Genomic DNA, 16,063 nt, shown 5'->3' with positions numbered 1-16,063 from the left:
TACTATCCCATACAGAAAGCAACTCATTTTAATAAACTATCCCCCAACCTAACCAAAATGCTATGAGAATTCTCAAACATAAAATCCTCAACCTTAAACTCTTATCATGGACCCCTACTTTTGCCACATCGAGGGCACCCTATTTAATGACCTCATCTTCTCAACCAATAGGTTTGGCAAATTGAGGAAAACCCTCTCTTCCTCACTCAACACTACTACCACCAAGAAAATCCCACATTACCATAAGCTCACTATTGCGCCCTCCACGCTTTACAATGGCAATGCGACCATTTCCATCTACAACAACAGCACCATACTCATTCAAGCTTCAGATCACAATCTGGAACTCTTCAACGATCTCTTCTCCAATCACAAGAACAAACTAGAAACAGCCACTTCCCCACATACTCCTACGCTACTTCCATTTGACTCTTTCCCTTATGAGAACCTCCCTTCTCCTACCTACCATTCCCCCAATTCACACCTCTTCCCCTGGGTGGCCACCCACCTATGCACGGGCACTACTGATATCCAACACACCTCCTCCCTCAATGACAACACTAACTCCTCCCCCCATCTACACCAATCCTACATCACCACTTCCCATTACCTTGGAGCCCCGTACACACACACTTCCATCAACAGGATCAACTCACCCACCACCTCTTTTCAAACAACCACTACCAAGGTTCCAATGGTGAACCTTACCAATGCAAGCTTCCCCAACCACTTGGTTATTCCTCTACACTCCAGTGTATCCCCCAACCCAGATCTTCTCAGAAACCTCCTAAATGACTCAACGCTGCAACTGATTCGTTCTGACATTCTTAAACTAGTTCTTATCCCCACCAACCTTGAACACAAATGGTCCTCTCACTTAACTCACCTCCAGACTAACAACTCCCTATTCTCCAACTGCCACTCTGACTCTATCCCTGCTTACACAGGAATCTCTCTCGCTTGCTGAACACCGGACCTTATACACTCCTCCTGTCTCAATATATTAGTCAGACAGCTTTCAAGTGATGACACACTTTTCCTCCTAGACACCTACAACCCTGCTGCTTTACCTGCTGCAAAAATCGAGACTGTTATCACTCACCCCATCAGGGCATCTCATCTCAGCACTAGGTTTATTCATAAATTAAACCTCACACAGATTCCCACCTCACATATGCCCACAACCACCTCTGATACAACCCTGAGAATTTCTTTACTAAACTGCCGCTCTCCTGTGAAACACTAGGCCGACATTGCCGATCTTATACTTAACCAGGACCTAGACATCTTCATGCTCACTGAAACCTGGTTGAATGATTCCTCTGCTTCTATTCTGGACACTCTAGCCCCACCCCTCATTCATGATATCATTAGACTAGACTGTTCAGTACGCTCTGATGGTCTAGCCTCTATATATAGATTCTCACTCTCTATGAAACAATCTCACACTATACCCCTTCCCTCTTGCCAATACCTCAGGACTGACATCAACACCACTAACAACTTAAGGTGCTCCTCCCACTCGTTTTATCACCTCCCGGAGAGAACCACACATTCATCAAACAGATCATGGCGATTATCTCCTCTAACAATGATGGACATAACAACCATATTTTCCCTGGCAATTTTAACATTCACTGGAAAAATTCCAATGACCTGTTCGAGAATAGTTTCAAATCCTTCCTCCAGGACCCCTCCTTATCCAAACCCACAACAAAGGAGCCACCCTAGACTTAATCATTGAAAAAAAGAGAACACCTAACAAATTAATTCTATTCTCCTCTGCGATTGGACTGACCACCACTGCATCACCTCCTATATAAAAAAAGCCAACACTTTTAATGGTCAACCATTGAAATTCAAATACTGGATCTGAGACACCTGCATCATTAACTCACACACTATATTGACTCAGTAAAAACATACTGCTCCCACCCCGTACATGAATGATGCCCAGGACCTCACTGGTCACTACATCAACTCCATGTCCAAAAACATGGACACCCTTGCCCCCAACCAACTAAAAAGAATCCCATCCAAAAGATCTAACCCCTGGTTTAACTGTAACCTTAACGAAGAACGACAACACCTCAGACTTGCAGAAAGAGCATAAAGATATACCCCCTCCCTGGCCAACCTCAAACTCCTATGCCAAAGACGCAGCGCCTACAATAGGCGCATTAGGAACTCCAAAGCAGTTTTCTTCCAAATCAACTAGACACTGCAACAAATCAACCTTAAAAGCTGTTTGAGATTATCAAAAACCAATCGACCCACAAAAGCGATCGAACTTTCCGCTGACAACAAAACACTACCTAACTGTGAAACCTTTACCTCGGTTTTTGTGAGAAAAACACACTAATCACCAAAAATATTGAGAATGATATAACATGTCTTCCACATAAATCCCTCCTACACCCCTCCCCAATTGATCATGAAGCATGCCAAAAAAAATCCCCCCTCTCACCCAACTATAACACCACCTGGTCTAGCTTCAAGACCCTCGATGTAAATGGCATCCTAAATCTACTGACCTCCTTAAAATACTCCAACCACTTCAATGATAGCCTACCCTCCAAACTCCTAAAATGAGTACATTTGTCTCCTACTCCCACTGCATACTATGATAATCAATGCCTCACTCACCCAAGGCTCCTTACCCGATTGCCTCAAAAGTGGACAGGTTCCTCCTAAACTAAAAATAAACAACTCTGACCAATCCGAGCCCAATAATTACAGCCCTATCTTCAACATCTCTATTCTGTCCAAACTCTTTACAAAATGTGTGCACTTACAGCTTCTCAATCACGTAGAGCAATTTCAACTTATTGGCCATTGTCTACCTGACTTTCGATCAGGTCATAGCACAGAGACAACCACAGTCCACATTTTCAGTGATGCCCTACACTCACTTGACCGTGCTGAAATGGTTCTCCTCTTTTCTACACAACAGATGTCAGTGCATTCTAATCAATCACTTTCTTCCCAATCAATCTCTAGTGTCACTGGATGTACCCCAAGGCTCTATTCTCTCCTCGACACTGTTTAACCTATATATGGAGGCCATAACTGAAATCCTCAAACTCTCCCACATCACCTACCACATGTATGCTGGCGACACTCAACTCTACATGAAAATCACCTCCCTTGAGGACATCCATACCCTCAACACCTTGACAAAAACGCAACATTAGCTTACCCATAAACACCTCAAACTCAATGTCCTTAAAACTGAATTTTTACCGATTGCACTGCCAACCACCACCCTAAACATCAAAGGCTGGCTCCCTTCTCTCACTGCCTTAAAATGCACCCCACACATCATTGACTCTGCCAAATCCCTAGGTATAACCTTGGACAAATACCTCTTCATGTAAAAACACATCAGCGACATCACTAGAGTAGCTAACCACCAATAGCATGTTCTTAGGAAACTAAAACCTTTCCTCCCAGCTGCAGACCTCACAACTGCAGTACATGCACTTGTGCTATCGAAATTAGACTACAGTAGCACTACCTTGGTGGGCATTCCTAAAACTTCACTTGCCCCACTAAAGGCTACATTAAATGCAGCAGTTAGGCTCACTACTGGATCAAAAAAAGTGATCATATCACCCCTGACCTTCAATCACTGAAATAGCTACCCTACGAGGCAGGGATCCATTTAAAAATTGCGTGTATGACCCACAAAGCGTGGCACCACAATACCCTCTCCTATCTGACCCACAAATTGACCCTATTGGGTGGAAACAGATCCTCCAGAAGCACTAGCTCCCAACTTCTAAAGTCACAAAAATTCAAGTAAAAGAAAACATACAACCCATCCTTCTCCAGAATTGCCCCAGAAATTGGAAGTCTCTCCCTCACGAGATCCGATGCACCCCATCCACATGCATCTTCAGGAAAGAAGTAAAAATTTTACGATCCCAAAAATTCTTCTCACACTGAGAGCTCTCCTAGATTTCCCCCTTGATCGATTCCTCCAGCCTATCTGTTTGTTACCTCTTGTCACGCCCGAATATGTTTAGGCCTAGACTTATGCTATACTATATGCTCCTATCTTCCGGTTACCATTTGTACATGTATATATATTTGCATATATTGCATTTTTATTTAGTGTTTCCTTATTTCTTCTTGCCCATTCTCATGTTTTTGTACATTATCTGTAAAGTGCTCTGTCACCTGAAAGGGTCTTGTTCGCCCTATATAAAACTCCAAATAAATAAATAAATAAATAATAACTACTTTTATGTTTATTGTGGGTTATTAAAATGTTTACACTGTCTAGTCTTCCCACTCTGCATTGAATTCTGGTTATACGCCTCTGAAGACACCACTTGTACAACCCACTTTGAGAAACGTCTAGCCCCTATGACACAACTGTAGTTAACCCTACTTGGATGACGGAAACAGGATCACAAATGGTTCAGTTTTACCACACTTTTTCACTGCACAAATTTGATCAGGTCATACTTGTAGAATGAGTGTAGGGTAAATACAGCGCAAAACACATTGTGCCGTTCACCAAGGGGGGGATGGGACATATTGTGGTACTACCACACTATGTTCCATTCCGAGGTGCGGAAATCAATATGGGGAGGTAATACCACATCTGGTAAATACCGCACCTGGCTACATCAGTATTTACCATGTGTGGTAATACTTATTAGAAGAATGGTATTACTTGATGCCCCCAGCAGCTGCCTGGTACATTCAATGTATTGCATGCAGAGGTGGAGACTACCCAAAATCCATCAATGTAGGCCCTTCACAGCCATGATGGGAATAGGGACCACACAGGGCTCTTTCCTCCCATCACTGCCTCAGGAAGAAACCTCAATGGCTCCATCTGCTAAAACTACAGGCGTACGCCCAAAGGTAGGATTAGAGTCACAAAAACATCCCATATACAGCACACCTTTTTGCGAAGAGCAACCATCAGATTGCTTCTTGCATTAACACCTTCCCTGCACGTTTCACTAGGAAAAGACTGATACATAAGTAGCTTCTTCTGAATGGGGCATTTCTTACTTTACTTCCCATAATCAACCATTTGCAGTCCTCTGAAATGAAGCTACAATGAGATGCACAACGAAGCCACCAATTTTGGATGCTTATGGGGCTTTTCTTCCTTATTTCTTTTTGTTCACTTGTTTTTTTCTCCTGCTTTGAACTGCAGCTGCAATGAGACTCCCAGACTACTAGCTCTCTAGTTACTAGGAAGCCGGGAGCCACTCCGATTTTCCACAAGGGTTACTTCCAGAGATGGAGTGAATGCCCTTGGTCATGGTATTGGATGATGGAGAAGAAGTCTGGATGGAAGCAATACAGCATGCCTTATGATCTCACACCTCACCATTACCTTTATTATGGTGTGTCACTCCATTCTAATCCACTGATTGACACCTGTTGGTATCCATTGCTTGGCCCTTGTCTAGTTTCCATCTTTATTTCTTGCCGGAGTCAGATTTCTGATCTTAGTTCCATTAATCTCAGCAGACCTTGATCTCTTGTGGCTTTCGTTAGGGGCCCTCCCTCTCATCTAACCTTTTTTATACATACATGCAGCCACTGAGAACCTCCATTAGATACTTTGAGATTGACTCATTCTTTTATGACACCCTACTGTTTTTGTATTTTGAATTATCTTTTGCCTGGGCTTCCGTAGTATCCCATCTTCTGCCTTTGTGTGGTGGACCAGGCCTGGAGTAGGGCATTGCTGTTTGAATGAGATGATGATTCTGGGCTAGGAGAGTTTGTGGTCTCATACCTTCTGGCCAGAGAGTTTGAGTGCCCGCCTTCCAAAGCCAGTGGTGTAGTGAGGAAATGGGGTTAATTGCAGACATTGCTAAGTTAGCATAAGTAGTATAGTCTTGGCTGCCATTCTGCCGCTGTTGCACACGACACTACATGGCTCTTTTCTCGTGAAATACTTTGCTGGCGCTGCTTCACATGAGAACTGTCTACCTTTCACATATTCAGCGGGGCACCGCGCTCTCTGTCTGTACAGCCTGTTCAAGATCGAATAAGAATGTATGCTGTTGATTCACTTTAGTCGGTCCCACGCACATAGACATAACATGAAGCACAGCGGCCAAACTGAAACTTGGGTGCTTTTAATATGGCATTACATGCATGAGAAGGCACTTGGAGAAAATGTTTCCAACACAGAAGAGCTGTGCTGATCCTGAGATGTAATTCACTGCATCTGATCTCGTAGGTATGGGGTCTCGCTGACAAAGCCCAGAGGTCTTCTATAATTATTCTAAAATAGCTCATGAGCACGGGGAGGGTAGTAAAAGGAGCTAAAGTCCTGTTTCCACTGTCATTATAATATGATTTTCTCTTTTGTGCTTTATGGAATTGTAACAATGCTAATTATGTTATTTTTATGCATTATGCTGCTCGTATTGGCTAGAGTACTGCACCTTAGAGCACGTTAGTTAAAAATAAACATTTTAAACTATACAGTGTCTCTGATTACTCATGTTGTGGACAAGTATGAGTGTGAACAAAAGAGTGTTCTTGTTTCCCACTATTCCTGAGAGTTTACTAAGTCGCATGTTCTACGTTGCCTAATCATTGTTAGCTTCACTGTAGTACGGAGAACGAATGAGACACTAATGCTAGTCGGATTGGGGTTCTGGGCACTGAGGTGGCTTTTTTGGTACACAAAAATACACAGAGGCCCTGGTTTCCTGCGCATAGTTCTGTGCATGAGCAGATATTTACGAGATGCTTTAGTAGTGCTCCTGCTTGTCCACAATACTCTCACACCTGTTTTCCGGTAAACAGTGGTGATGGCATAACCTACCTGTACTGATACTTTACAGGTCTTTTCAAGCTTGCTATTATAAAAAAGTTTTCTCATTCATGTGAATTACGAACCTGTTGCGCTGCCACGCTTTTGAGTTGTTTTGCTTTTCTTAGTCCTTATGGCTGAAGTTGATATTGCGGCGCATAGCCGCATGCAAGTCCGTCATCATTTGGCAGCATATGGAGTGCCAGATGCTGGTATCGCACTAATCTTTGTGGCTGGAGCCAATCCGGCTTTCCAAGTTGAGGTATTTTACTCTTGGGTAATGTTTCCGGCAGTGGACGGTGATGATAATTTGTTCCATACATACACTCCCACTGCAATATCTGTAGCGTATCGGCTATATACGACTCTTTATGTTCCGATTTCAGCATGGCAACACCATATTTGGTTTAATGGCGCCCTTCCCCACATCGTGACTTCGGTCCGGTTAGGCCTTTTGTCGATTCCAGGGGCCACTTGGCCAGTTTTGGCCGGGTACACACCACATCTACATTATCTAGCAGCCACTGTAGGCGAATTGTGTGTCTTGCACACCTTGATTGAGGTGCATACGGCTCTAGTACAATACGTTTCCTGCAACCTCCACATGGGAGCACCGTGGGTTGTGGCACAACCAGCTGGCCCGGCCGGGATGTCTATTAGTCCAGTCATGGTTAATTCGGTTATGGGCAAGCGACCACAGAAAAAGGATGATTTACATTACTGGCTTGCTGAGAAATTTAACCAGCTGGAAGCGATATTTCCTAATACCTCTACTGTGGAGAAACACAGGATCTTAACAATAAGTTTGCAGAAAGGCTTAATACCAGAGGTAACCGATTGTGAGACTTGGGGTAAAGTTTTTGCAGCGGTGTATGTAAAGTGTTTTGGCACACCTTCCATGACTGTGCTGCCCTCCGTGATTAAGTGTGTTCAGGATGAGCACGGCCCGGAGGCGACAGTGGAGTTGGGGATGAGGCTTGTCAGAGTGTTTGACGTAGTTGCTGATCTCATAATTGCGAACGTCGAGAGGGATGCGGTTAACCTTCAGGTGTCTAATGCTTTGCATCTTGTCCCGGAGGAAGAGAAACCCCGAGTGTTACCGAAGATTATTGCAGATGCCTATAGGACCATTGGACGCATTAGTAAGCATTTTACTAAAATATCGGCACAACAGCAAACTCAGACGGCACAGTCTAATAAGGACGACCGTCCAATTTTACCTAAAAAGAATTGGAAAAATAAAAAAAGGGAAAGCAACAACAAAAACAGGGGTCACGTGCCTTGTCGGTAAAGGAAAGCAGGACGATTTTCCTCGTCAACGCCCTCCGTTTCCGAAAAAGAAAGTTGCTGCTTTAACAGCGAGATTTGCAACGGATGGTGAGAACCCGCCTTTGGAATCTAACTTGGGCAGTAACGCTGCTAGACAGCGTAGCAGAGGTTACCATAGTGCGGCAAGCACTGCGTCCATTTCTGGAGGCAACAGCAACTGACACTTTCAACACAGTAGAAACTGCTGTGCGCTTCAGAATACCCATAGCTCAGGACTTGTAGACAGTCTTGTGCGTAAAAAATATAAAACTACACTTGACATTTCCAGTCTCTTTTTTTTCCAGTACGGCGACTAGGTGCATTTTGGTTGGTTGTTTTCGGTTTTCTGTAGCGACGGGACACTCCTTGGAGTAGCCGTGCGCTGTATAAATCATGAATAACATAACATAACAATGGCTTTTTTAGCCACAATCTGTCCTCTATAAGTAGTAAATGGACAGCATTCACCTTAGGCAGTAAACAAAAACAATTTACAAGATTGGCCATGGGCTACAAAAACAGCCCGGGCGTTTTTGCCGCACATGTTGTCTCTCTGTTAGACGACATACAGGCACATGCAAGCTTTTGCGAGTCCTTAATTGCGAATATTAAGGAATCGCAATTAAAATAGCGGTTCCTTAACATTCATTAATTGCGACTCACAAATTGCGAGTCGCAATTAATGAATGGCTTCCCATTCATTCCTATGGGCCTCCAGGCCCATAGAAATGCATTGGAGATTGCGGAAGCAATTTGCGAGTACCAGTAGGTACTCGCAAATTGCTCCCGCAATTTCTTGGGTGCAAGGGTGTCAAAATGACACCCTATTGCACCCATGTATTTGAACTCTGCACATGTGTTGCATACACACATGCTCTAAGGGCATGTGTGTGCGCAACATGAAACTTAGAAGAATCCAAATAAGTGCATTTTTCTAAGTTTTAGCAAATTACCATGAAGTCCAGCTTCATGGTAATTTGCTCCCGCTAATAGCGAAATCGCTATTTTTTAAACTTTAATGCATTGCATTTAAGGAATCTCAATTAGGGATTCCTTAAATGCAATCGCTATTTAAGGAATCGCTATTTTGAGATTCCTTAAATTGCGATTTTTGCATTTGGGATGATGCATCCCAAATGCAAAAAAACCGGTCGCAAAGTGCCCGTTTGCGACCGGTTTTGTGGTTGATGCATGTGCCTGATAGACCCTGATGCGTACTCGTACGTTGATGATATTTATCTCACGGACGACGAATTATGGCTGCATCTTTGTCGCGTGGACCGCAGCATAGTTTTGTTTGGGGACTACGGTTACAAATGTAACTTTGCAAAATCACACATTGCAGAGTACACAGTGTTGTTCCTGGGCTATGAGCTCAATGATGAAGGTAGAGGCCTGGCGCCTCACTTCTTGGAAAAATGCGCATGTTTGCGCGCTCCTACAACCCTGAAAAAATTGCAATCTTTGCTGGGATTTTTAAACTTTAGACGAACTTACATTACCGATTATGCCCAGCTTATCAAGCCGCTGTATGCCTTGATACAACCTACATTTACAAAAGCCTGCTGGCTTCCGGAACATTCAGCTATTCTGCAATCCTTGCAGTCTGATCTTCATGAATCGAAATACTTGTTAATGCGTGATAACCACACACACCTGGTGATAAGAATTTTGCCTGGGGCAGTGGGTTTCACCTACTTGACATTTAATGAAGGTGACACAGTACCTATTGCCTACAAGTCACATTTGTACACTTCGGCTGAACTGCGTTTTTCACCTGTTGAAAAAGTATTGACCGCGGTCCAGATGGCGATCCTGAAGGAATGTAAACTGGCGCGAGGAAGACGCATGATGGTTGTAACACCATATCTGGCTCTTGAAGCTGTGACAAAAGCCAGTGTACCAAACTCAAAAGCTTTACATCCACATTGGATACAATGGGCTACTTCGTTGACATCATCTGATGTCACCTATATCTTTGACTCCTTATTGCATACTCAGGAGTTCTTACAGTATGAATTTGTTCATCCTGCTCCTCTGTCAATGTGCCCGCTCGAGGACTACCATTGTATAATTTATACCGATGGTTCTGCGCAACCAGCAACCGGCAACCGGATCAAAACATTTTTACTCGGCAGCATGCGCTATAGTGGCAGGTACCATAGTGAATGGTGAGTTCAAGTCCAGTGTCGTACACACGCAGGCACTAGGGCACTGTACCACCCAGTTAGCGGAGCTGCGTGCTCTGGTGCTAGCACTGGAGTTTGCTGATCCTAATGTGACTACCTTGATTGTAAGTGACTCTTACTACTGTGTGCAGTCTTTTAATGACAACTTATTCTTTTGGTCTCAAAATGACTATCTTGATTCTAAAGGCAGTGCAATTAAGCATAAAATGCTTTGGGTTTGAGTCGCAGAGCTTAAAGAACGTCTGCCTCTCACACAAGTAATTCATACTCTTGGCCACCAGCTCGTAGGAGTACACACAGTTGGTAACAGTTTGGCTGATGAAGCAGCTAAAACAGCAGCAGCCACATATTCTGTTGCATCAGTTACAAGATACATGACTAAGATTGATGATGACATCTTGGCAGCTATAGCTGCTACAGAGAAGGGAAGTAAGTACCCAAAGGGTTTCCCTTCAAAATACTCTTATCATTCAAGTCCCGATAAAGTTCCCTATGTGAGAATGAATAACGTTGGTGACAGATTGATTCCCAACGAGGACCGCAGACTAGCATTGATAACAGCCGCGCACGAAGGCATGACCTCGGCTCATGCAGGCGTTTCGGCGACTGTCTCTATCTTGCAGCAACATTACTGGTGGCGTGGGTTATATAAACAAACTCGTAATGATGTGCTTTCTTGTGACATTTGTCAGCAGATTAAACCTTCAACAGCAGCACGTCCGCCACAAACACAGCTGTACATTTCTAATAAACCATTCAGTTGTGTTTATTTAGATCACTGCGGTCCGTTTTCTTCTGATACTGCATATAAGTTTATCTTAGATGCAGTTGATTCGTGCACACGTTTTCTTTGGATTTGGCCACAAAGCAGTGCTGACGCGCAAACTGTCATCAGGGATTTGCGTGTCTTGTGGGAATTTTTGCATGTGGCACCTTTCATTCTGACCAGGGTCCCGCATTCTCCTCTAAGGCGTACAAGGATGCCATGAAGGTCTTTGGGGGTGCAGGTCAAATTTTTGTCTCCATACAGGCCTGAGGGCAACTCAGTTGTGGAGCAAATGAACCGTGACTTAAAGCAATCCTTGACAGCTAGAGTTATAGGTACTGGCAGGAACTGGTCTGCCCATTTGTATAGCGTACAACGTGCACTAAATAAACTCCCTAGAAGATCTCTGGGTGGGCGCACCCCATACGAAATGCTCTTTTGCATGAAAATGTTTGTTCCGGACCTTGATGGTCTAGACATGGTGGCGACAGCCGCATCCTTTGACGTAGATAATCATTCTGATGTGTTACAGCAACCACAGGAGACCCGAGACAGTCTTGCAAAGGAAAATTTACTCTCGCCACTGAAGCAGCGCTGAAGATTCCGGTAGTCGGCTGGCTACCCAAGATCGGAGACCTGGTCCGTGAGAAGTGGAGGAACAAGAAGGAGTTTGGCCCCTCTTATTGTGCATCTGTCCCAGTGCTTGGCGTGAAGGGTACTCGTACAGTGATTTTACCACCACTGCCTGGTCACAAAGATAACAGATACATCTCAGTGGACAGTGTCAAACTACAACACCTGGCCGATTCTACATAGTATAACACCTGCTGCTACCTGTCCAACAATATCCAGGAATACAATCTTGGCCAATTCCAACAACATCAGGCCTGACACTGCCATAGAGATGACCACTGTTACTGATCCTTTGCTAAACCCTCCGGCTTGCAGTCTTCATAAAGAGACTGCATATGCGTATCCCGCTACAGAGTGATTGCCTGGTTTGCAAGACAACACACTAAACCAGTCACGTTTTTCTTTTGACACTAACTCCACATCATCGAGTCCCCCGTCTAAGTTTTCAATTTTTGTCACCTGGTTTAAAAGAAATTATTTGATTCCTCCCTGGACATACATTTGGTTGGTGCTCATCGCCATTTATTTGTTCATGTTGATTGAATTTGTGCCATTATTCTTCCATTTAATAAATGGTCACTACCTCACTGAACGCACTGCAGTAAAAGTAATTGATGGAACTTTGGCACCGCACTCCTCATCACACATCATGAAAAGGGACCAGACTTTTGTCAACATCTCTGCCTGGCCAGTTGCAGATGCAATAGTTTGGGATGCAGTAAACTTCCAAATTCATGACCCCACAGAGGTGGTTAATGTTCCCAATGTACTTCGCGTTTCTATGGGTGATGTAGTGAAACATAACATACGCTCTGATGATTAGGACGTACAAGCCGTTCAATCTTTATTTTCTGATTTAAAGTATTATGCTGCATTTGATGCTGAGGATTTGTATTTAAATACTGCAAATTATGCTGATTTCTTTTGCTACCAGCATTCTGGCCATCATTACCTGCATAAAGCTAATACATTTAGAAATGTTTTTAATTACACTCAATGTGAACATTGCCCGGCTCCCATTGAAGGCAGTTCAAAAACTCTTTTGAAATAATTTGTATATTCACTGATTTTAATAAATCCAATCCGGATTCATTTTATTTGAAAATGAATACCACGTCCAATTCTAAAGTCATGCTAACCCACACTAAATTAGTGTATTCCAAATTCTTTATTGATCCACTGGCAGTGGGTGGCTATGAGCTGTGGAAGGGTACTGTAGATCTTAAGTCTGTTTGGGGTTCTAAATTCTGGCAGGTACAAGGCTCTGAAACTGTGCATCGTGCATGCCTTATCCCAATACAAATCCTATTTTTGAATAGTTCGATTTATCAAACAACCTGTTTAGGTTTACCCACTGGAAAACAAAGGAATGCACCTAAAACACCTAAGCTGGCTCCTTATGACAACTGGGATAATCATACTGATTTGGCCATTGATGATTTGCAATTGCTGCTTACCAATGATAATTTTAATATCTCTAGCCTGGACCCCCAGGGTTGGTTGGTTTGGCAAACAAGTTCAGATTCTTGCCAACGCCGTTTTCTAGGCAAGGCCCCAGGATACATTCAGGTTAGACCTGATTCACGTTTTTCTGACTCCCATTCGGTTACTACCTATACAGTAGAAAAATTATGTCAAAATTGGTTGCAACACTCGACCCTTACGTCAGTTATACGCCATTTGTCGTTGTTGTCAGGTGATGTGGACATGACAGATTTTATAAAAGGGCCTTCTGGTCCAAGATCAAAAAGATCTATTTATGCCACTTACAATGAAATCTGGAAGCTTTCCCAAATTGAAGCTGCTTCGCGTCTAAGGGCAATAGACCAAGCTAATTTAGAAAAAGTGCTTGCTGTTATTGATAATAGTATTAACACTCTTTCTTCCCATATTTACACATTAGACAATATGGTTTCATCTGTTGTGGATATTGTTCATGATGAAGTATCTGTTTTGTATCATGGTCAAAATCAATTGCGTTCAATTATGGAGTTTGCATGGACATTGCAAACTTTGAAGATGGGGAAAGTTCCACGTGATTACATGAACACGTCATCTTTATTTACGCCATTTAACTTGACAGATCAACAACAGTTTATGTCCATGAAGGATTCCACATACACTCTGTTACATATTGAAAAAGTGGAACCCTTGCCATTTTCTGTTGCTGAAACTAATTTAGCAGTGTGGCTCATCCATGGGGTAATAACTTTGCCATTTTCCTTGTTTAAATTTAGTTCATGTATGAAACATTATCCCTTTGGCCGCTATGAACCTTTAGGTAGTGCATTTCTTCATGAGGTGTGGTCTTTACCATTCACATACATATGCTTACGGGATGACAAAGAGGTGTACCTCACTGGGGAGTCATGTGATTCCTCGCCTGATCATTCTCTTGTGTGTAAGAATGTACAGTTGCATGGCGCATGTAATTTACAAGCACCAAATTTGGTGTGTATTTTGAAGGGTCACCAGCTATCACACCTACGTTTTCCCTGCTAGCAAACGGTAGCTATTTGCTTTTAAATAATGAATATTGCTGCGGCATGCTTGCTGGCATCCCTCACATTGTAACAGTCTCACAGCATGTGGTTTGCTGTAAAAATGTGCTTTTTCCATCCCCGCATGGGAGGCTCGACATATCGATTTGGCCTTCCATTCCAACCTTGAAGGCAGAGTTCTACAAATTGAGCAGAATAAGAGCATTATTGTCCCAAAAAGAAGTTTCTCTCACATCTGCCCGTGAGACCTTCGTCCTTCACGTGACTAACACCCGTACAAAGGTAAATGCGCTTCTTAATACCTATCTCCCACTACATTCTGGTGAGTTGATTCACACTATCTTCAATGCTTCTAACACTACAGTCATTGCCCATTTTTTAAAGCTGTGGGCTCTGGCCTTGTGACCTCTTTTCAAACTATATTTGGTGAGATACCAGCATTTATCCATTCTATTTTTTCCAGCGTCTTCGGTGGCTAACCACTATTACTTGCACTAGCCGCTGGAATTCGGCTGTTAATTTGCTTGCTCCGAAATGGATGCTCTTTCTGTGGCACCAAATAGCCGAGACCGGCTACTGCTGCTTCGTAGTCGTATGCTTGAATGCTACGGTACTTTACCACTGGCCACTCTGAGCGTGGCTTATGGATTATCCATTCGTTTTGGTTATTTCACATGTGTGCAACCAGTCTTCCACTGCCTGCAATGTTCGTTTGAATGGGCATTGGATCTTTGCCTCTCCAATATGGTGTCTCCTGCTCCGGATTATGACCTGCTAATGAGTCCTCTAGTGGCGCATGAGCTGGAATGTTCTGGTGTTGGGATTATGGCCTGCGCAGCTGCGCTTGGAGTTTTAGCGGAATGGGATGTCTGTGCAGCTGCACATGATTTCCTACAACAAAGTTTTCTTGAGGAACACGCAAGATGTCCACTGATGGTGCTAGAAGCTCCCATAGTTGATGAACATGTATGTTCATTCTCTTTGCTGGAATGGATGGCTACTCTCTTTTCTGACGATATCAATGACTTCCTCTTGGAGGCTGTTGTGACTTACTGCTCATACACCTTAATGGATTAACCGGGATGACTTCCATCATCTGCCGGATATTTTTTGTAATGGTTTTTCTTTTTCACTTTTTTCTCTCAAATCGAGTTTTTACACACAAATTAGTGCACCTTTTGACTCTTTGTCCTGATATGACTGCTGCTCTTAATTCTTGCTCACTCTGACTTGAACTCTGTGTTCTGTTGAGTCCACTGTCCGTTGGCCTGACCAAGGGGTGGGTGTAGTGAGGAAATGGGGTCAATTGCAGACATTGCTAAGTTAGCATAAGGCGGTTTCCTCTTTCTATGTGTGCTGCTGAATGAAGCACACATAGAAAGAGGAAAAAACAAGGAGAAATAATGTTATTTCTCCTCGTTACGCCTCCCATACACCTTCCCAGGTTTACAGCTTGTTGTAAATCTGGGAATGTGTCAAATGCCATGGGTGCTACGTGGGAACACCCACCGTAATGCCCATGGCACGCCTCCCCATCGTAGTGTGAGGCAACACAGCGACTTGCGCTGCGTTGCCTAACTCCATATCTACAAGGCCATGAAAAGCCATGCAGGGTGGATTTAACTGGTCTTGGAGATATGGCTAAGCCCACTGCCTCACCGGAACATCACAAAAAGTGACGTTCAGGCAGCGCACAGGGATTGTAAATAAGTCTCACAGTACTGAGGCACTGTGAGTGTGCCCCAAGATGCGTTCTTCTGTAATAGGATTCTAGAAAGGAATCGCGAGGCAATAAACTTTGCTATGTTATGGGGATAAGTGCCACAAGCATGGATTCTGGGTTATGAATCCAGTTATTTGCTGC

This window comes from Triturus cristatus, chromosome 6, assembly GCF_964204655.1.
Source record: "Triturus cristatus chromosome 6, aTriCri1.1, whole genome shotgun sequence".
In the NCBI taxonomy this organism is placed as follows: domain Eukaryota; kingdom Metazoa; phylum Chordata; class Amphibia; order Caudata; family Salamandridae; genus Triturus; species Triturus cristatus.
Note: the sequence above shows the minus strand (reverse complement) of the source record.